The sequence below is a fragment of the Frieseomelitta varia genome, unplaced genomic scaffold, assembly GCF_011392965.1.
Source record: "Frieseomelitta varia isolate USP_RPSP 00005682 unplaced genomic scaffold, Fvar_1.2 scaffold_495, whole genome shotgun sequence".
NCBI lineage: Eukaryota > Metazoa > Arthropoda > Insecta > Hymenoptera > Apidae > Frieseomelitta > Frieseomelitta varia.
In genome coordinates, this window is record NW_025110251.1 from 820,713 (window position 1) to 841,980 (window position 21,268).

At 44.8% G+C, this 21,268-nt stretch overlaps 1 long non-coding RNA gene across 1 annotated transcript; it reads right to left on the reverse strand.

The window, feature by feature from the left end:
• Positions 1–1,130: 1,130 nt before the first annotated feature.
• On the reverse strand, positions 1,131–20,959 carry LOC122533113. The gene is made up of 3 exons (XR_006307648.1): positions 20,836–20,959; positions 3,988–3,994; positions 1,131–1,142 (listed from the first exon to the last, which is right to left on the reverse strand). It is a non-coding gene; the product is annotated as an uncharacterized LOC122533113 (long non-coding RNA).
• Positions 20,960–21,268: the final 309 nt, after the last annotated feature.

Below are 21,268 nucleotides of genomic sequence, written 5' to 3' on the forward strand. Positions count from 1 at the left end.
GCGAATTTGCCCCGGACATTTGTTTCGAAGGTTTTATCGGAGCTGCGGGATCGTTCCTCTACCTGTGCGAACGACGAACTTGCGTCCATGAAAGTTTATACGATTCGTCGATTGGAGAAATTTTGTAGAGAAAATAAGATAATCGATCTCTGTCTGTTGGAGGTATTAATTCGGATCGAGAAAAATTCGAGGTTCTTCTTGTTGTTGAAATCCCTTTAAGATCGCAATAATAAAAGATAATAGAAAAAAAGAAGAAAAGATAAAAGTGTATAAATATATATCATATATATATATATATGATATAATACGAGTAATATAATAGAAATACCAAGATTAACGGTATCTCAATAGCTTATGATTCAAAAGCAAAATTTTTATCAGCATATATATATATATATATCTAAACGAATATAGAGAGATTCCAAGAAGAAATTCAAAGGCTTCAGTTCAATCACGAGCGCACAGATTCTCCGAATTGGATCGATATCGAAAAATTTTCAATACAGATTTTCACCAACAATCGGAAAATAAAATATCATCGCGAATATGCGCATACGCCGAGAGAGAATTGCACAATGCAAATAAAACGATGAAACGTTCGTTTGTTATCTTATTCCGGATTATTAAGCGCGAAAGTGACGTAACAGCATGACAAAAGAATCGTTCTGTATTCGAGGATCGGAGATTAAGTTATCGCGAATTGCATAATTGCCGAGCGATACGAGTTGCAAAGTCAGATGCAAGATTCCGGAGGACGTTGAACGTAACGCGAAATAAAGAGGCCAGATGGAAACCTTGCACGAGAGAGCAAGTTGGCGAATCTCTTCTTTCTTTTCTTTTCTTTTTTTTTTTTCTTCTCTCCTACGTCTTGCTCGACGTGAATGCCCGTGTAACAGCAGCTGAATCGGTAAAGAACACCGGGGACGTCCGCGACGATCATAATATATCGTCGACGTCTGGCTTCCCGATTTGTGGCCTCGATATCGAATGTTTGATGCGGCCGCTCCTCTTCGACGTAGGTCCCGGATGCTGCGGGACTATCTATTGTTCCTGAATAAACCATCGTATGGCCGAATACCGACGGCAGGCAGTAACTCTTCGACTTCCTGCGCGATTACACGAAAAAGTCGCGTGTCTCTTCCCTTCCATCGCCGTCTTGCTCGCCGCTACACCGGGCAAGAAGACCTCGTTCAACGATCGCATTTGCTCGCGAGGTCGCGTTTTCAGAAAACGCAAGACTTTAGAAATGTACACTTTGACGATCGATGTTTAATCCATCCTTTGCGGGTGTTTTTATTCGAAACGTTGTTTGGAATCGTCTTGAAGTACATTTTGCCCAAGGACAAGTATCGGCAAGGATATATAAGCGCAACAAAAAAGACTCGCGATCAGTTTTAGTATATATTGCGTATTGCAAAAATTTTCTACGTCAATAAATTCCGGAATGGAATTTTTTAATTATACCCTTACAACGTAACAGCGTTACTAGAAATTTGTTATATACGTCCTAAGGTACTTTGGCCAGAGACGAAAGTATAAATCGGAAAGGATATATAAGCGCAGCAAAAAGGAACTACAATCAGTATAGTACAGTACAGTAGTATTATAATTAATATATATTACAGTCAGTAACTTAATTAATTTATTTTAATAATTTAATTATCTCGAAAATAAATGATCTAAATATATATAAATATATTATTATTTTTGTTGAATAAATTAAATGTTTGTCGTATTTATTAATATAGTATTGCAGCGAATATTACAGCCAGTATTGAAATATTTCTACATCAATAAATTCCAGAGTGGAAGTTTTGTCTTATTCGAATTTGGAAAGTAATATAATTTTTAAATTATAGTCTTGCAACGTAAGACATTTGTTATATGCGGTACTACGGTTTGTCCTAAGATACTTTAACTTAGAAACCAAAGTACAAATCGAAAACGATATATAAACGCAGAAAAAAGGATCAGCCAGTATAGTACAGTACTGTAGTATTATAATTAATATATATTACATTCAGTATAATATAGTATTGCAGCGAATATTACAGCCGGTATTGCAATATTTCCACGTCAATAAGTTCCGGAGTGGAAGTCTTGTCTCGTTCGAACAAAAGTTCCATAAAATTGTGTAGTATAATTTTTTGATTCTACCCTTACGGCGTAACACCGTCGCGAGATTGCTTCGAGCTGTGGTTCTTCTTGGGAATCTCCACGAAAGTCCAAGTTTGTGCAAAAACTTCAAGCTACTGTCGTAGCTATTTATTTCTCCTCTCGAATATCAAGAGATGCCACGCTTTGGCAGAAATGTCTATTCCGGAATAGACATTTCTGCTGAGGTGAGGAAACAGAAAGAAAACAGCGTCCCGATGAAAGTAGCTGTCGGAAAAGGGGGGAGGGGGGGGGCGAAATTTCTCGGAAGCTGCAGAGGATCCGCGCGACTAAAGACCGCGCGGCCTCGGTTCGTCGCGCAATAAACCGATTGCCAGGAGAGACTAAGTAATCCCCTGGTAAGCTGGCTCGTGTATCCGCCGGGCGGAGGATTCGCTGGAAGCTCGACGGGCAGAAAGAGCGTACGGCGATATTTCATTCGGCGTACGATCCGGCGAATTCGCCCGCTCAAAGACATCAAAGGAGTGCTCGCGCGTTGCCGGATGTCCGGCTGGCTCGCGACACCGAGCCTCGCTTCTCCTTCGTCGTCGAGCGATCCAGTCGCAGGACAGAAGAGCAGCAAGAAGAAGAAGAAGAAGAAGAAGAAGAAGAAGAAGAAAACCTTGGAGACGAAAAGGAAGACGAAGAGGAGCGCAACGACTACGATGAAGGAGGAGACGAAGAAGAAGAAGAAGAAGAAGAAGAAGAAGAAGAAGAAGAGGAGGAGTGGATGGAAGAAGAAAAAGAAGAAGGAAGCTTACCGTTCAGCGAGGTACTCGAATTCGTCCGGGGCTTGTCGGCTGGCAAGTACGACATAAGTCACCTACTAAATTAGTGGGTAAAGGGCGGTGCATAATTCACCGCTGGTTAATTGGCGAGCGTTTTCACGCCAGCCGCCAGTCTGTCAAAGCGGCTACAGTTTAGAGTGGGACGAGAGTACCCACGGGCGGACTTTGCCTCCGTCGCTGCCACGGGGATCAATTTTTAAGCGGTTTTAACGGCCTGTCTTCGTGCGGAATTCCGACGGAAGCTGAATTAACTACCCGACAGCGGTCTCGCTGGTTCACGTTGTTGCGTAATCGTCGATTGTCAAGATGCTTGGCTATTTCGATGCTTGCAAGAGGAATCTATTTGTTACGCAGAAACGGAGAACTCAATCGAGAGAGACGTCGGATTGTGATTGTTATTCCAACGTCCGTCATCGGATGGTTTATTTATTAAATGTAACGATGCAAGCAGTGAGCTGTTTCACATGTCAAAAATGCTTCGCTCGTTGCAAGAGACGGTCTGAAATTATTGGATATCCAAGATACCGATCGATTGAAAAAAATCGAACCTGCACTACTACCAGCTTGCGAAGAACGAAGAAAAATCGACACAGCGCTGCGTGGATTCTTTGCACGGTCCTCTCTCGGGCTTGTTTATAAATACTGCGTCTGGAGCACGCGGCCCGGCAGAGAAGGCGCGGATCTCTCGGCACAGGCTGAATGCACCGGTGCAGAGCAGCAGGAAAAAGAAGCTGACCGAGGACCGCGTCGGACGACGTCGAACGACGCGCGAGGATGCCGCGGCGCTTCGTTAGGGACCGGCGACGATATGACTTATTTAATTGTCCGGGATGAACGTTAATGCGTCTCTCTATGTGGCTTCCTCGAATGCCTCGGGAATCAGGCTCGAAGGGAACACGGAATTTACGAGTAGTTCACCGTTGAATATATAGGGTGTTGCCAAGTTGCCGATATAATACCGAAGCAGTCTGGTTTTACAAAGTTTTTGGACGTAGGGTAAATTTTTTTGTTTCAAATGTATTACACTATAAATCGCGTCTCTAACGATCTGTCTCTTTACTTCTTTATTCAGCTCGTATATTTACCCGGTAATCCGGATCAACGAATATTCGGATTATGCTCAACTATGTATTAGGCGAGTTTCAGGAGACGAATTGGTTACACCGGCCGTCAAGCGTTTGATTTTATTACACCGTGGTGTACGTAAATTTCGGAAATTATTACGTTTACACCACGTGCACACCACCGTTATTCTCGGTGGCTCACGGGTTTACTGCTTTTTAGTCCCTACGTATTATATTATACGGGACGTTGCAGCGTTGCGAGACACTGCTGGCTGGTGAAACGTGGCATTAGAACATTCGTCGGGGATGGTTTTGGATATGAAAGACATCAATCATTATAACGACTCGAGCGCGGCGGCACCCTGTTTTGAGGCAAGCCTGACTACCGGGGGACTTTTAATCTCTTCCGAACTTTTATAAACTCCTTTCTTCCATCGACCTTCCTTCCTTCCATTACTCGAACCCTTCTGAATTTTCTGTCACCTCGCTGTTCCCGTCAACGATTACTCCAAATGCCAATGCGAAAGTACAAATTTATAGGCTCGGTGGCCCGCGATTTTTGCGAAATGTAATTTTCCGTGTGTGAATTTTCAAATTCATTTCCAATTTGGTCAGTAATTGATTTTCCTTTTCCTTATCGCGAGTATTGAACTCCCCCAGAATTTTCTGTCGCTTTGCTGTTTTCAACGATTATTCCAATTACCAGCGTATACAAAATTACAAATCTGATGGTTCACGACTGGTAATCTTTGCGAGCTACAATTTTTGCGTACATTTTCAGATTCATTTCCAGTTTGATTAAATTATAATAATTAATTTCCCTTCAGTATCAGCAAATCTCAAACCCTTCTGAATTTTCCTTGAATTACCTCGCCGTTTCTGTCAACGAACATTTCAGATACCAGTGTGGATATACAAATTTATAAACCCGGTGATTCTCGCGAACTTCGGCACGCGCTTGCAGATTCACTTTGATCCACCATCGTCAAGAGTTTTCAATCGAAAGGAAAGCTATCGCGGACACGCGACATCGGCGACTGGCGTTTGCCTTCCAAGAAGAGGATACTGCTTGGCTCGCCTTCTGCGCCGTTCCTCTTTTGATTTATTTGCCGGCGTTTGCCCGGTCGCGGTTCCCTCCGTCCCAGCGGGGCGGCCGCGGATTCGGCCTACCGGATGAAAAACTGTATTTAATTAAACGACTCGGATCGAGCCACGACGGCTCGAGTCGAACAAGAACACGAAAACTACGACGTAGAAGATGACTGGTGACTAGTCGGGGGATCGCGGGCAAAAAACACGATAGCCGCGGCCCCGATGGATGACGAATCAATCCTCTCCACGTTTCACGACCATCGATCCAGGTTACCTTGGTCGTTTCGTCCGTCAGCCAGCGAAGGATGAATCGCTTTGTGCGAGGGAGACGAACCGTCTTTGCCTTTACTACAGGTCTACAGCTTTTGGAGAACATCAATGGAGCGGAGGAACTGATTCGTCTTTCAAGAGAAACTCTCGGATTAATTTTTCCTTTCGATCGTTATTCCGAAGATTGTAGGTTGAGCCCTTGACTGGCTTAGAAATTTGTACTCTTTCGACTTCATCCTTTTCCAAATCCTTCAACGTTTTTATCTACCTGATATGGCGACCATTGTGCTGGAAGTGAAAGGTGAACAAACTGTACTTGTTCCGCGATACACGAATCTTTTGATAACTCTCTGTGACTTGACAAAGCAAAAGGAAGAAGAAAAGAAATTGTACTCTTGTTCCGTGACGCATGAATCTTTCGACACGACTCTACGACTTGACGGAGAAAGCAGAATCTGTGCCCCGAAACAGCGCAATTAACTTGGGTTAATTAACGTACTCAAACGAGTTTCGATATTCGTTCGGAGGATCGTTGCAGCGAAGGATGTTGGAATCCAAACAAAGAAGCAGAAGACGTGAGTTACAGCTGGAGAGCAATTCTAACAGACCAAGTACACGATCCATGGGATCGTTGGCCAGCGGCAGACAAGGATTGGTGACATGTGGATGCCATCGACGAAGAACAGACGCGCATCGGTTGTCACAGCACGCATTCCTGCCGGGAGAAATCGAAGAGTTCGGGTCAAGTTACGGGACGTTGTGCCTTGTAACTTGCTCAAGGAGCTTCGAAATCGTGTCGGCAAGTAACATTAGCACTGAACTCTTGACCCTTGTCTCTTTCTTCCTTCGTTCTTCCGACTTCCGAGCAACCTTCCTCGAAACTTCCAGCTTCAAATTTTCACTTTAAAGAGCCAACGTTGTCGACTTTGGACGCGTCGTAGGAATCGCGTGTAATTCGCCGATCGAAAAATTCACGATAAGGGCTGAATTCATGTGCGTGGCTGGAGCTGACAGTAAGAGGGCCAGGAAGGTATATGTGGTCAGTGGCACGTCATCCGGTGGTCACGTCTCAATCAGTGTCTGGCCAGGACGAAACGAGAGGGGGGGACACGGCCGGTGGCAAGAAGCTCCTCGAGGGCTGGCTAAACGTGCCGAATGTTAATTACGCCAGCGGGGTTCCCAGTGTTCCGCAGGGGCCCAGGTGAAAAAGTTCTCGTTCGAATCTCGCCCGACCTCCTCTCTGCCTCCAGCCACGATTATGGGACCATGGATACCACTGAGCAGAGCGATACCGAGCGGACGAAAGAAACCACGCCACCGTCCTCCTTCCACCGGCCACGTCCTCACCGCTCTCCGTGGATTAACATTCTCAAAGCAGCAGGACACCGTCGTCTAACGAGATAATTGACCGTAAAAAGCGCAATTAAAGCACCGATCCGACGTCCGTCGTCGTCTAGCTGTCGTGGCTCGTTCCTCCTTTTTCTCCTCAAATTGTCAACGAGGTAGTCCAGAGCCGATGCTAATTTTCTGACAATCTGGACTGCATCCGCCCCGCTGCGCTTCTTATTTATCGCGACGTCTGCTATTAGCCTATGCCGAGTGCGTGAAAATACTCGACGAAGAATCCCCTCCCTTACGGATTGCGTTTCCGGTGTTACGAAATTGCACTCGTTTCTCGGAAAGTAGTACCATTTATTTGGAGCGAGATAAGCATTAATAGCCAGCCGTTTGATTATTCTCGGCTATAAGCGACAAGAAGTCCACTGGCTCGAACTGGAGCATTCGAGTCGGACGAACAAAAGATCGAGCCTCGAATTCCAGAGCTGCGATCCGATCGGTCCCTAGAATATTCAGAATCAGTCATCGTGCCCTCACGATCCACCTTCTTCTTGTTGTCGCTTGCACCCTTTCCCTCCCCTCTCCGATTGCTCGAGCCATTTCCGTTCACGCGTATGTTCGACCTTTTTTTACTTTCTTCGTCAAACAAGCGCGCACGAGTACCTGAACAACGTTGTTATAAAGGTGAAATTATACTATTTTATTATTATTATTAAAAATTACACTATTTTATTCCATTAAGGCAATGTCGAATGACTAACTAACAATGCTAACAATGCTGACAATACTAACAATGCTAACACCGAGTCAGTCATAGTCTGCTTAAAGTGACGTTATTCGTAGGGCGAATTTCAGTAGTTCAGGTCATCCACGCTTCTCCCTTCCCTCCCCCTTCGATTTACCATAGACAAAAATTATGAAAAGACGAGCTGAGAAGAGCAGTGACACTCTTTCCCATCAATCTTGTAATATTGTTCTTGACTACGCAGACTAAATAAAGGAACGTAGACTAAAACCCTCTTAATCACTTGCGCTGGCAACTGATTGCGGACCATAACGAGCGACCAAATCGTATACAATAATTCGTCGCTTTCTTTTTGAACTCGTCGGTATGATATTACTGGATAAAAATTATTAAGTAATAAATTTATTACTATTTGCCTGTGTATTTGGTTATACTTAAATATATTTAAAACTGAGAAAATATTGCAATTTTGGGACAAAAAATACTCGACGTGCATAGCACGTCATTCTAGCGAAAGAGGTTAAAAGTACATGTGCAAAGTCCTTTACGCGGAATCCAACAAGACTTCCATTCCGGAACTTATGGACATAGAAAGTATTGCAATTGCCCTCATGAATGATCGCAATTTTTAGACGCGTGAGCGGTCCGTCGTTTATCCCCACCAATTTTTGGAATTTTTTTAACTATCTCCGTTCATCCATACTCTTTCTTTCGATGCCAATTCACATAATCCGCCACCCCTCTTAATTTCTTCAACATTCTCGGTCCCGACTATGAACGCTTACGAGGAAACACTACTATATCTTTGCCGATATTTATACCTTGCCTTTGGCCAAAGTGTTTCAAGATCGACTCATACCTGACCAACTCATTCCTAACGACGTAACGCGACGAGCAATACGTAAGAGATTGTAATTCGAATTCACCGCGAGATAATGGAGTCGGAGGTTGAACCGCGCGGTCTCGTTAACGTTAAAGTAGCGAGAGCGTTAGCTTTGATCGTCCGCCACGGGGATCGTAATTCAACGAGGATGCTTTTATATACCGTCGGAAGAGCCGGCTACATCCGGCGACGCTTGTTGTGACACATCCTCAACGGCACGTCGTAACATAATTAGTAATACATAGACCTCGGTGTCGGGGGTGGCTATGCAACTGACTAACAGTCGTTCTATTAATGTTCGTTTTCCACGTGCGCCACCCCGTATATATCAATGCCGCGGCACGGGCGCCGCGATTTACGGGTGGCGACGCGTTTTTTCCACCGCGTGTAACGGCGGCCGTCGATCTTCCCACCGACCTCATGCGCGCACGTATAAATAAATGACGTTTATTATGAGAGAATCGTTGCCGAATGCCGGGTGAGCACGAGCCGCGTCCTAGGTTTTGAAAGTACCGAGCCGTCAAAGTGGATTTATGATATTTTCCCACCGACCGGTGTCTCCCAACCGAGAAGAGGGTCGCCGCCTTTGATCTGCTCCGTTCCGCGACCTCTACCCGCCCGCCGATCGCCACTGTTTTTCAGCGTAATTTCGTCGTTACGGCTCTCGCCACCATCCACCCCTCGTCCACTCGATCTCGGCAATCGTACGATGATGAATGGAGAGGCGCACGTGGAGGAAGGCTGAAATGATTTTCAAGAATCAGTAGAATTTTAGCCTAAAGATTTTAGAGAGTTTCTCTGTTTATTATCAAAATTTGCATAAACTCATAGGATAAGAATAATCTGTATATTGATGAATGGAGAGGCGTACGTGGATGAAATGATTTTCAAGAATCAGTGGAATAGAGTTCGAAAATTTAAAGGAATTTCTTCGTTCTATCTCGCGTTTGTTTCGTCATCAAAATTTATATAAATCCACAGGAATAATTTGCATATTCCGGTAATAGTGCGTTTTTATTACAAAAAATGGAGAGATGCACGTGGAATCAGTAGACCAGAGAATCAGTCTAGAAATTTTAAAGAGTTTCTTTGTTCTATCTCGCATTTGTTTCGTATTAAATTATATTCCGATTATTCTTTACTACAAACGTTCACACGCAATTGACCTACAATTTTAAAATTTTACCTCGCTGAAAATTTCGTTAATTCGTGAATAAATGTACGTATAAGGGAGTGAAATATTCCCGACTTCCGTTCATATGGGAAGTTATGTTTTTCAACATACGCGGGTCATACGTGGCATTCCTCGATCTACCGAAGGAAATCGATCTACCACACGCGCAAAATCGAAGACAGAGCGACCGGCATTGATCCGTAGATCGTGACGGATCGAGTGAACGATGCACGCGTTAAAATGTATGAGCCAGGCGAAATAGATCGGTTGAATAAATCAACTTTGGCCGCGGCGGTAGCGCGGAGATGAATGAAAGTCGAACGCGAGCCGCACGTGGCCATCCGTCGCCCCGGACGATTTAATTCTTCGGCAAGACTCCAACGGAAGAGGTTATCGTGGCCACGGTATTCTTTCTCGAGAAAGTGGAACTCGTTTCGTTCGGTGATGTGTATTTCTGTAGCATTGTGTCACGTTCGCGTTATCAGTCTTGCGTCACGAGGTTGGAAAGAATTCCATCTATCCACATATATATATATATATATATATATATATATATATATATATATGATGTTAAAGACAAAGTCGTTTCGTAGTTCTGAACAATTTTAAAATTAATCGTATCGAGGATTATATATATAATTGAAAATATCGACATTTCTCGAGATACGAATTCTACGTTCGTAACGGCTGTAATGTTGAGAGAACGGAACTCGTTTCGTTCGATGATATTTATTCGTAGTATCGTGTCACGTTCGCGTTATCAATCTTGCGTCATAAAATTGGTGAAAAAAATTCTATTATCCTACAGTATATTAAGATGTAAAAATCAATGTATCTTAATATAAGAAACAATAATAATCTTGGTATACTGTAAGAAATGATAATAAGAATTCTATTACTCCACAAGTCGTTTTCTGATTCTGAACAATATTTAAATTACAGCAAGTTCCCCTTATAACACGTACATTCCACGTTACAGGAAACCAAGATCGTAAAACGCTTTTTTTAACGCCTGTCTATTCGTATATAATAATTTTTCACAAACGAAAGACGAGGCTCGCATTCCCCTCGCTTAATGAACTTCGTAAGTCATAAATAATACAAACGTTTCGTTTCGTTCCGAAAGATCGTAGGAATCCGAGTCGAGTACTACGAAATAATATATATATAAAAAGAGAGAGAATCATCTCGTCTCACCCATGAGTTTTTTAGTTCCGGCAAAAAGACGAAGATTGATGCGTTTATGCGTACGAAGCCGACGTGGGCGAGACGATCGACATTACAACTTACGCGCGATATCGTACGGATGCACGGACGGATCTTCGATCTATTCCATCGCCTATTCCATCCGGTGGACAATTAATTATAAATAATTAGACGCGATTCGTTAAAATAACGGGGGATAATTCGTGACAGACGGCAAGGGCGCGCTTAACGATCGCTGCCAGACAAACGACTCCGGCTCCTTTCTGTCACCCTACATTCTACTTCATCTTCGCCACGAAAAGAACCGACGCGTCACCAAGATCGTTACGTTGACGGATCCGTGGCTACGGCGTGCGACGGAAGTCACGTGGTGGCGCCTCGCGCCCCCTTTGCTTTTCTCACAGTTCACATGGATGTTCCAAACATTCGTCGCAATTGACCTTCGATCTATCGTTTCGTATTGATCAATAAAGCGTTACTACGATCTCCTTTCGTTTCGCATAATTGATCGCAAGTGACGTAAATATTTTAATTGTACCGGCTGGCTTAACGAGTGAATACGTACTAAATGGTGTAAATGTTTTACGTAATCATCTTAATTGGCAACGGATGACTTTCTTACGCAAGTTTCTTTGATCCACTTACGAATATTCCTTAATTGTTTTTTTTTTTCTCAATTTCTCTGCGTAAGATTCGCGATTTTTTAAATCCTGCCGCGAAAAGAATGTCCCTCGCACCTCGAACGTTCTGATTTAGAAAAAGGCAGCACCGCCGGCTGTACGCGCGCGAACGTAAACGATCCGCGACCTCTCCGGCCTTTGTTCAAATAGGAAGAAACGAAGGCGTCGCGCGGCGTCAGCGAGGCAAACGAGGCGAGCACAAATCGCTCGAGGTATCCGTTGGGAAGCGTGCTGGGCACGGGATTTAGCCGGCGTGGCAGCTCGGTGATTCCTTAGCCGCTTGAAACGGATCGGGCGCGCACCGTTCCCTCATCAATCACCGCGGCTCGCAGGCCCGTTTATTTTAAGTCGGCCGCGTTTTTAATACACACGCGTCATTAACGCGGGCTGGCACCTAGCAGCGCGAGAACCAAGAGGAGGACCGTGTCGACGTGGCGTGCAATTAGGTATTCCGTGTTCGCAGCAGCGAAGGAAGTGTCCTTCTGTTTGTTGTCGCGGTGGCGCGCACGTCCGCCACCAAGGCTCCTCGCCAAATTTGTAACGGCCTGCCATCGAACCAACCACAATTTTCCATCTGATCTTGTCTGCTCTTTCTATCCTTTTTAGCCGAACGCTTTTTTTTTGTGATATATATGGGAAATATTTAAAAATGTCTTCTTTCCTAAGTACTCTTCGATATTTATTTTAGTACTGACTACACTCGTAGTACTTGTGCTTTTTAACCTCTTCAGTATAGAGCCAAGATTATATTACATCGGCTGCGATGATTTCGAGTTCTGTCTTATTTCAGTACTTTGTACGTTTTTCGAACATTTGAATATTTCGATTTTTCATAATGTTTCTATTGAAAAGCATACATTCTGTTTCTACGACATTTTAGTGCTTTGTAGTTCTAAATGATATAGAAGAATGGCCACGAATTTACTGTTCGATGTTTTTTTTTTTTCTCGTAAATGATAGATGCTATGGAAAAATGAAAGAGGTAAACGCTATGGAAAGATGAAAACAGTTGTACTGTTTTTTGAGAATTGAAGACGACTTTTAATTTTTTAAACAGAATGCTAAATAGATTTTTTTTTTGTTTCTGTACCACATAAAAACGAATATGAAGACGAATTCAACCATATATGTATCATTCAAAGACCTTTTGAATATTTCGAATATTATATATTAATGTACTTAGATTGTGTTTCATATTCGGATGATCATAATTCATGTTTAATATAAATATTTCATATTCTACATTTTTGGTGGTTTTATGTTGTGATTAAGTTTGTGTTGTTATCTACTGTTAGAGCGTATGAAAGAGACAAAATTTCTTAAGGCTGACAATACGTACTATTTGTGACACGTGTTCTAGACTCAGCGTGTCAAATTAGGAATTTTTAGAATTTTAGGCTTTACAAGTATAGAAAAATTGCAAAGTAGTAAGAAGATTAATATCGATTGCCTCCCAATTTTTGCATATTTCCATGTAGCTTGCTAGTAACATTATATTAAAATTTGATTGCCACGTTGTTAGCATTGTTCGTTTTGTATTTTATAACACGTAGGGTATCCGTTATATGCGTTTATAAATAAAAAAATAAATATTTTTCGTGAACTCTGAGTTAGAAATTAAAATGTTTCCACGACAGAAGAACGAACATTATACGTGCAATGTTTCTTTTTCACGAAAAAGCCTTAAAAAAATTCAGAGCCTTAAAAATCTTAAAAAAATTCGAAATAACATATAAGACATTTTTTCCTGTCGAAAAGAGGATAAGCGACGATATAACAAACCAGGGCAGAAAACTGGGCTTCGTTAACGAAACTCTGGTCATTCCGTATAGCCGAGAGGCAGTGTCACGTTCGTTTCCGCTCATCGAAATCGCTGCAAGCGACTGCCGTTCGCCAGCCTGTCGATTTCACGTCGCGTAAATTGATCTCCGATTCATTCGTGAATAGCGAGGCCGACCTATGACGGTACCCCGATTGCCAGAAGCATCCGCACAAGCGGGAGAAAACGTCTTAATCGTGTCCTCCGACTCGGCTTTCAGCCGAATCTCCATTCAACCGAGTATTCCCGGCGTGTTCCTCGAGCGAAAGCCGTTTCCCAAGAGGTCGTATCGTAATTTTTCCTCCTCGAACGTGACTCGGTGACCTAGAAAATAACGCGAGTTTCGTTCGAAAAGGCTATCTTTACGACAGTCTCGCGGCCGTTGGAAGCACGATATCTTTCCACGGCGAACAGAACGAATCCATTCATTGTAGCTCGTTTGATCTTTTCGTGCTCCGTTCCGAAGGATAACCCGGCGATTGTCAGCGGATTGTTCATTAGAAGCTAGTAGATTTAATTAAATTCTCTAACTGGTAGTTTATCCGGCGAGCCTGTTCGATACGTCGAAAGGCCGGAAACTTGTCGGGCGAAAGTTTCATCGTCTGGCACACGACGCAGGTGTGCACATGCGCGCCACACACACCGGAACTTGGAGTCGTACATGGTTGTTTTTTCAAGTAGCCAAACGCTATTGTGCCTCGCGTTTTCTGCTTTTACCACGACATTATCTGACGTTTGAGTTTTCTGTTGTCTGCAATTAGTTATGTGAATCGTACAATCCGATCTCTCGTGGACAAATATCATTTTATTCCTCTTAACTCACGAAAATTTTGAGAACTTCCTATGCATTTGTTGATTGATTTTCCGTAATAATAACAACATTCATCCAAGGAACCGTGCGAATTTTCTGTTGTCTGATTAATTATGGGAGCCGATTTCTTACGAATCGATCCCTCGTGGACGAGCATCTTTTCGTTTCCCTTAACTCTAAAATTTTGAGAACGTAATCTGAACGACGAGCACTTGTCGATTAATTTTCCGCAATATCCAGAAACAATAATAACGTTCATCCAAGGAACCTCGATTCGCGAACCAATAACGATTTTATCGATTAATCTTTCCGCTACAACGTGCTCGTAAAACCAAAAAGAAAAAAAAGAAAATGTTCATGATGTTAACTGAAGAGAGAGAGAGAAAGAGTTGGAGGGGGGGGGGGGGAAAGAGAGAAAACGTGCGGCGGGAATAAGAGATTTATCGGCGAGGCGAGGCGGCGAATCGGCGCAAATCTTCGAAAGCGAGGATTTAGAGGCGACGCGAGCGCGGAGAGGCACGCGCAGAATGTTTCGTGTCACGGAGCCACCGTACATGGAAAACCATCGACGCTGCAATCTCTGCCATTGTCTGGCCCGCCGCACGGATCGTGTACACCGGGCGCAATACACTTCTCTGTGGGTCGCGCCTATGAATTATTATCGTGCTGGTGGCGGGCTTCGCGCGTTTTTGCCTGCTACGCCGCGCAATTTTACAACGCGGAATTCGGCCGATGCGATTTCGCCACGCCATTGCCGAGCCATACCATACCGTACCGTACGTACGTACGTGTTTCTTGTTTCCGCCAGGCCAATTCGTGTATCCTTCCATTTCGCTCTCGATCTGAAAGAGAGAGAAAGAGAAAGAGAGAGAGAACTTACTCAAGTCGACACGATCTATCGGGATCCGAGCGGTTTCGTCGAATCGGCGAAACGAAAATTTTATTTCATTCCGCTCAACTTTCGTTCAGGGACACGAACACACGGTATCTCGCGTGTCAGTCGTTGTAGATTTCGGCAAATCTACGCAGTGCGTGCGTGCGTTGGATCAACCACGGACGCCACGCGAATCCAGCGCGATACGCAGAGAGATCTGGTGAAAGCTAATCACGATCCTCCATTCCCGAAAAAGCGAGAAACATCCGAACGCTGTCCTCTTAATTCACCGTGGGGAGAACACGTCCACCTCGATACGTCCGGGAGATACGACGTGAAGCGACGTCGCGATCGCGTGCGTCCCTTCCGTCTTGTCGGCCGAGCAAACGTACGTTTACGATCTCATATTTGCCCGCGTGGTGATCCGCCTACGCCTGGCTCGCACCCCGATCGAGAGAGGTCCCCAATTAACGAGGGACGTTCTCGCGTCGCGATCGCGGCGAGGCGTCGGTCCCTCTCGACGGTGGCGCAACGCGGTGTCTCGATTGAAATTCATTAGAGCCGAGCGAGATTAACGCGGTTCTGGAAATGAACTCGAAAGGCCGCGCGACGCATATCAATCGGTTGTCGGGACGACGACGACGGGCAACCGAGAAAAAGAATCGAGGGGAGAAAGGAGTGAAAGAGAGGTTGGAAGGGTGAGAAAGGTGAAGGACCAGGCCCCGCGGAGGCGGACGAACGTGCAACCAGACGACCAGACAGTGAGAGAGTGTGAGAGAGAGAGAGAGAGAGAGAGAAACGGGCCGAGTCGCTAATGAGAGCGACAATTCAGTGTGTCGAGCACAGGCCGCGTGGAATGCAGCCAGCCCCGGGTTCCAGCATTCATAAATTTATTCCCGCCGCCTTCCTTCTGCCAGCTTCGTTTTATCGCCTGACAATATGCCGCCGCGACCAGTTCAAGCGCTGCCACGAACTTTGAAAATCGACCGAGAGTCTCGCGGGCCCGTTCCCTCGTACATACACACGGGCTCAACGGAGCTCTGCACCAGCGGATCGCGTAGATCCGCTCTCTTTCTCTCCATTCGTTTCGTTGTACGCGATCGTCGAAGTCGCACAATGGCATTTACCTTCATCCGGGCGAGAAAACGTTCGATGAAATCGAAATTTTCCAACGCGAAAAATTTGCAACATGCGAGCCGTGCCAGCTCGAGGCAGGCTCCGAGGTAAACAGATATATTGCAGGAACGCGAGAGTTCTTTCTATGTGTTACTCCGTGTTTGCATTACGCAATTACGTCAAACGTCATTAAACCGTCAATTAAAACTCCACTCACGCGTGCCTTGTATATATATAATATTCACATCTGATTAAATTCGACGGCCTCGTTTCAATCAGCAGAGCACACAAATTAGCAGGGAGGAGATTCTTATTTATCCCGGAAGCCCGGGCAGAAACCAGGAGAGAGATTAGCCGGAGGCAGCTTGGAAATCTGGTAACGATTCTGCCCGACTTAACCCGAGTTTTACGCACGGCTTTAGGTAAGACAATGGCGAGGTTCCAGGTTTACATTATTTAATGCCCCGTCGGCGACGGCGGTCGGGGCGTTAATTAGGCAGCGCTCATATGCTAATACGGGGGACTAAGCTTCGCTTATTCGCATAGTAGCTGCCATGAGCCGCGTACAAGCATACTGCGCTCACTTGGTTACTCGCTTTACACTGCACAGTGCCAAGCCTCTTTCGCTAGCCTTCCCGCGTGTCCTACCAATCCGAAACTAACACCACCGTCTCCTCCACCGGCCCCGATGCACATTCGCTTCGCCGACACATTCGCGCCCCCTAACCTACCGAGTTATTTGTCTCGCTAATATCTTCCTCGCCCACCCGTTTCGCCTCTCCCTTTCCCTCTTGCTCCGTTCCTGTCCCTCGCTTTCAGCAACTTAACGAAGATAACCTGCTTAGCTGCCGTCCTACGAACCAACGTGTAACCACCTAGCTGTGGTCTGCCCTCTGCCACGATTTTCTCGGCGTATCTCGTGGCCAAATAGTCAGGGTTGAGCGTTGTTGAACCTTGGAATCGATAAGCAATCGACAGTGACCTCCAACATATCGTTGGACAGGTCCCTAAATGATTTTATTTCTTGCATTTTGTTTTTTTTTTTATCGCGACACGATGCAATAACATCTTTATCGAATCTAATGATTGAACCACGAAAAACATTGAAATTTATTAAATCACGAAAGTTACTTTTTGTACTTGAAAGTTTGACAATTTTGATCATATGGCATCGATCGTGTGCCTTTCCTCGAAAGGTCATCCATCGATGTGGGGAATGAGTAACTCTGATTTGAATTTGCTGCACTTTGACTTTGTAAGTCTGCCCGATTCAGACGATTAGCTCTGTCTGAAAGATAGAGTTCGAAAGACTCACTTAGCCGCTTAGAATATTGACCGAGTAACTGAGCTTGACTGAATTTAATACTAAATTGTCACTTGATCCCTGAATGATTAGTCACTAAACTTGTGATCTCCTCAGAGTTCTTTTTCGTAAGAAGATCTTGGTCTTTCCAAAAAAACATTCTGAGGAGTCGTGGAGACACCAGTGAAAAAGTATAAGGAAGTTTCCAGAATTTCTCGTTACTATTCCGTGAGGTTGCAGGTTTGGAAAACGTCACTATCCCGTTGACTGCACGACACTTGTACGCGTGTGTTTACGACAAGACAATTGCTCTTGTACGGGAGAAAACTTCACGCACTCAAAACTGACTGAGATTTATGGGAGGCCTGGTTGTAAATTTTCCAAGTGGTCTATATTCGAGGGATGCAAAAAAAAAAGTGTCTAAAAATTCTTAATTTGGCTGATTGTAAGTTTAGAACATACTCGCCGAGAATTGTCAGAATTGTCTACAAATTCTTATTTGCGCGAGCGCGATATCGAATCGAAATAAACGACACTGGCCACCTGGCTGCATCGTTCTCGCAGGAAACGACTGGTTGGTTTGACTTGGCTCGGCGGTTTGGATCAAGGCAGCTCTCGTCTAAGATTCCAGCGGATAGGAGAGTACCCGGTGCCCCCGTCGAGATCGGTATCTATAGACTAAATGGCCCCTCGAACGGATCCGTCATTCTAACACAGAAGGGATCGGGCTCGACGGAGCAGCTCCTCCTCGTGCTTCTACGCCGCTTTAATTTATCCGGCCTGACGCCGAGGAAGCGCGAACTGTGCAACCCGCTTGAATTGTTCGACTAATTCCAGCCTGGGACCACCGTGAAATCCGGCGTCCCAGCTTCTGTCCACCGGCGAGACTTTAAATCCAGCCGAGAGCCAAAATCGCTTCTGAAATCGCCGCGAAATTCTCGCGAGAGGAATCGAATCTTCTTTATTCCGTCGTTTGTTAGAGATACTGGTCGAGCGTGTATTTTTTTTTTTTTTTTTTTTTTTTTGAAGATATACAGGTGATTTGCGTAACTTGCAGACCCGAAATAACTTTTTAACTATGAAAATAAGTCTAACAAAGAATTGTTTGATACAAAAGTTGTATGGTTTTAAGGGAGGCGTGTATGTTGAGGGTTTCGAAATTTTCAACGTCAATTCTAATTTTTTAAATCAAACTACATATTTGTTTTTCACCATAAATCGAAAGAATATTGAATCCCAAGTAAAAAAGTATTAACGTACATTGGTCCTAAATCTAATAGTTAAGGAGATATTTTATGATGATTTATGTCGAGGATGAGAGAACTGGTATCGTCAGAGAATTAGACAATGTTTAAAACACCAGTGTTATTATGTAGAGATAGTCACATCGGAATACGGAAAATTCATTTTGTTAGTCTAGAAATTCTGTTGCGAATTCTGCAATTATTGAAATTCGTGTGTGATTTTTATAAAAATAGAAGCGTTAATGCTAAAAACACGTAAACATTTGTGACACGGATGTGGTTTAACCAAGCGTGACAAATTAGGAATTTCTAAACTTTTTGACCACTTACAAAAATTTACGCAATTTACATTATTGGACATCAAATAATCCCAATTGGACGAGGGAAGTTGATCATCGACGTCCATGAAACATTAATGTGTGGAAATCGAATAATTGATTCACACTTTATCGGTGGACAAAAGTTGAATTTTTTTTGTTTGAATAATATTATTCAAGTTTGCAGAGTAACGACGCGATAAAATGTTTTTTTCTTCCTGCAGTTGTTGCAAACATTAATCGCGAGATGAATTATGATTTAGATCGTAAAATTGTGTTTCGCAACGCGTAGAAATATACACCGAACTCTGCGCATGATCCGTGATTTATGAAGCGCCGCGCGGATGAATTCTTGGCGCCGAGCAGAAACTCCTCATTAACACTTTGAATTATAATAGCCATCGCGCTCCGAAACGAGCGTCTACCAATTTACTCAATGGCGTCAAACGGCGTTCAATTAGGTCAACGCGTATTTCCTCCGTCCGACTTTTGATCGTCGTCGACGATTTCCTTTCTCGAGAGAGCGATTTTCATCGTTCGACGAGTGTCGATTTACGATTTTCACAATACACAGGTACGTTATCCTTGGCGACATTTTTTTTTGTGAGGCGTCCTTACTGCGTGATCCAGGTAATTAGTTCTGTGTTATAATTTCCTGTTAAACGGAACCGGTTCCCCGCTTTTAATTAACCCTGCTTATATATATATAAAAGAGTGAACGACGGCGAGGATGCTTGCTAGTCGATCACGGTTGCAACGTCGCGTCGGACTCGCGTTGCGCCAGTGATGAAAACTGGCAATCAGTTCGCAACGAGTTATTTACCGATTGATCGATCGGTCGCTCTTGTCATTGCACCCTTGTACACCTTTGATCGATAAAAATAGCTCAAGCTCATTAGATGCGTTAGAGTTTCGCCGTTCGTTTCGAATCGTGGTTGCAGCAACGTCTTTTAGGGAGAGACATTCATGTGACTGACGATTTCTCCCGGTTTCTTTCCCGGGATTTCTGATTCAGCGCTTCGATTCCGTCTCGTTTCGATTCTTCGGTGCAACGTGACGTTACAAGCTCCTCTGGATTTCGTCTAACAATAAGTAAGTCTAGACGTAGATTAAGAGGGATTAAGACGATCGTGTTCTCGTGGTTACACGCGCCCCAAGCCGGGCGGAGAAGAGCGGTGTCGGTGAAAGAGCGCGCGACTCTCGACACCTGTTTTTTGAAGCAGCCCGATCCCGTGGCTTTCATCTACGTGGCGAGGAAGAAGCGTCGGGGCCGAGGAGGGCCTCCTGTTGGAGTGGATGTATACGCTCTGGGGACGAGGGGCCCGAAAGGAGGCGAGGCATTGTCGAGCCGACGACGCGTCGCGTCGTGTCTACAGCTCACGCTTGGCCGGCCACGAATAGGGGAGGAAGAGGAGGACGGTAGTAGTTCTCGCTGCGGAGGACTCGCGAGAGTCGGATGGCAAGGAAATAGAAGAGGGAGGCGAGCCGACCGATGAGACAGGGTGAAAAGAGCGAGAAGGAGAGAGAGAACGCTGGACGAAAGGATCTCGCTGAGGCAGGGTAGATGGAAGAGAAAGAAACGAAACGGAGCGAACAGAGCGGAGCTCGAAACTGGCTATATACAGCCGTCCTAACCCAATACAGGCTATTAGGAGGAATAACCTGGCCTATGGCGAGTCGGTAACCCTATATCCTGGTGGCGGCGGCCTTTGATGCGCCGCGAGTCCCTCCACCTTCGCCTCGGTGCTCACCCACCGCCGTGCTCCCCGTGGTCCATCCACCGAGGACAGGCTACAAGAGTCTCGAATACCTCTCCGGATACTCCCGGTGTCCGATCACCGCGAGTGCCAGAAGAGGGAGGCTACAGGCTACATCCCGACTCTTCCCGACGAGATGAGCGCGGTTGCAACGGCCACGCTGCGCTCTCTGTGTTTCGCCCCGTGTGTATTCGGACGACCGTCTATCTGTCCCTTCCTTCCTCCCCCATCCCACCGCCCCCGCGCTTTCCACCGATGTCTTTCGTTATAAATGCGAAACATCGCTCGTTCGGACTTCTGCCGGAGTCCCGTCCGCCGCTGTACCTACTACGTACAGGACGCGCCCCCGCCGCTCGCGCAACATCCGCCATTCCGCGCTTCTTCGTTCGCTCGCGCCTACATAGCTCTCAGAAAAATACCAAGTTCCTTTCTTCATTTCAGCTATCGGGTATCTTTAGGTCATAGGGTACAACAGCGACGATATCCCTTATCTTTTACTAAAGAGAAACTAAACTTCTTTTAGAGAAAAAAATCTTTCTATCGAAGACAAAGTTCTCGACAAAGGATTAGCCTGAGAATCTTTATTTGGTAATTGTTAAGATCTTAAATTTTGAAATTGTTGTTATGAAGCGG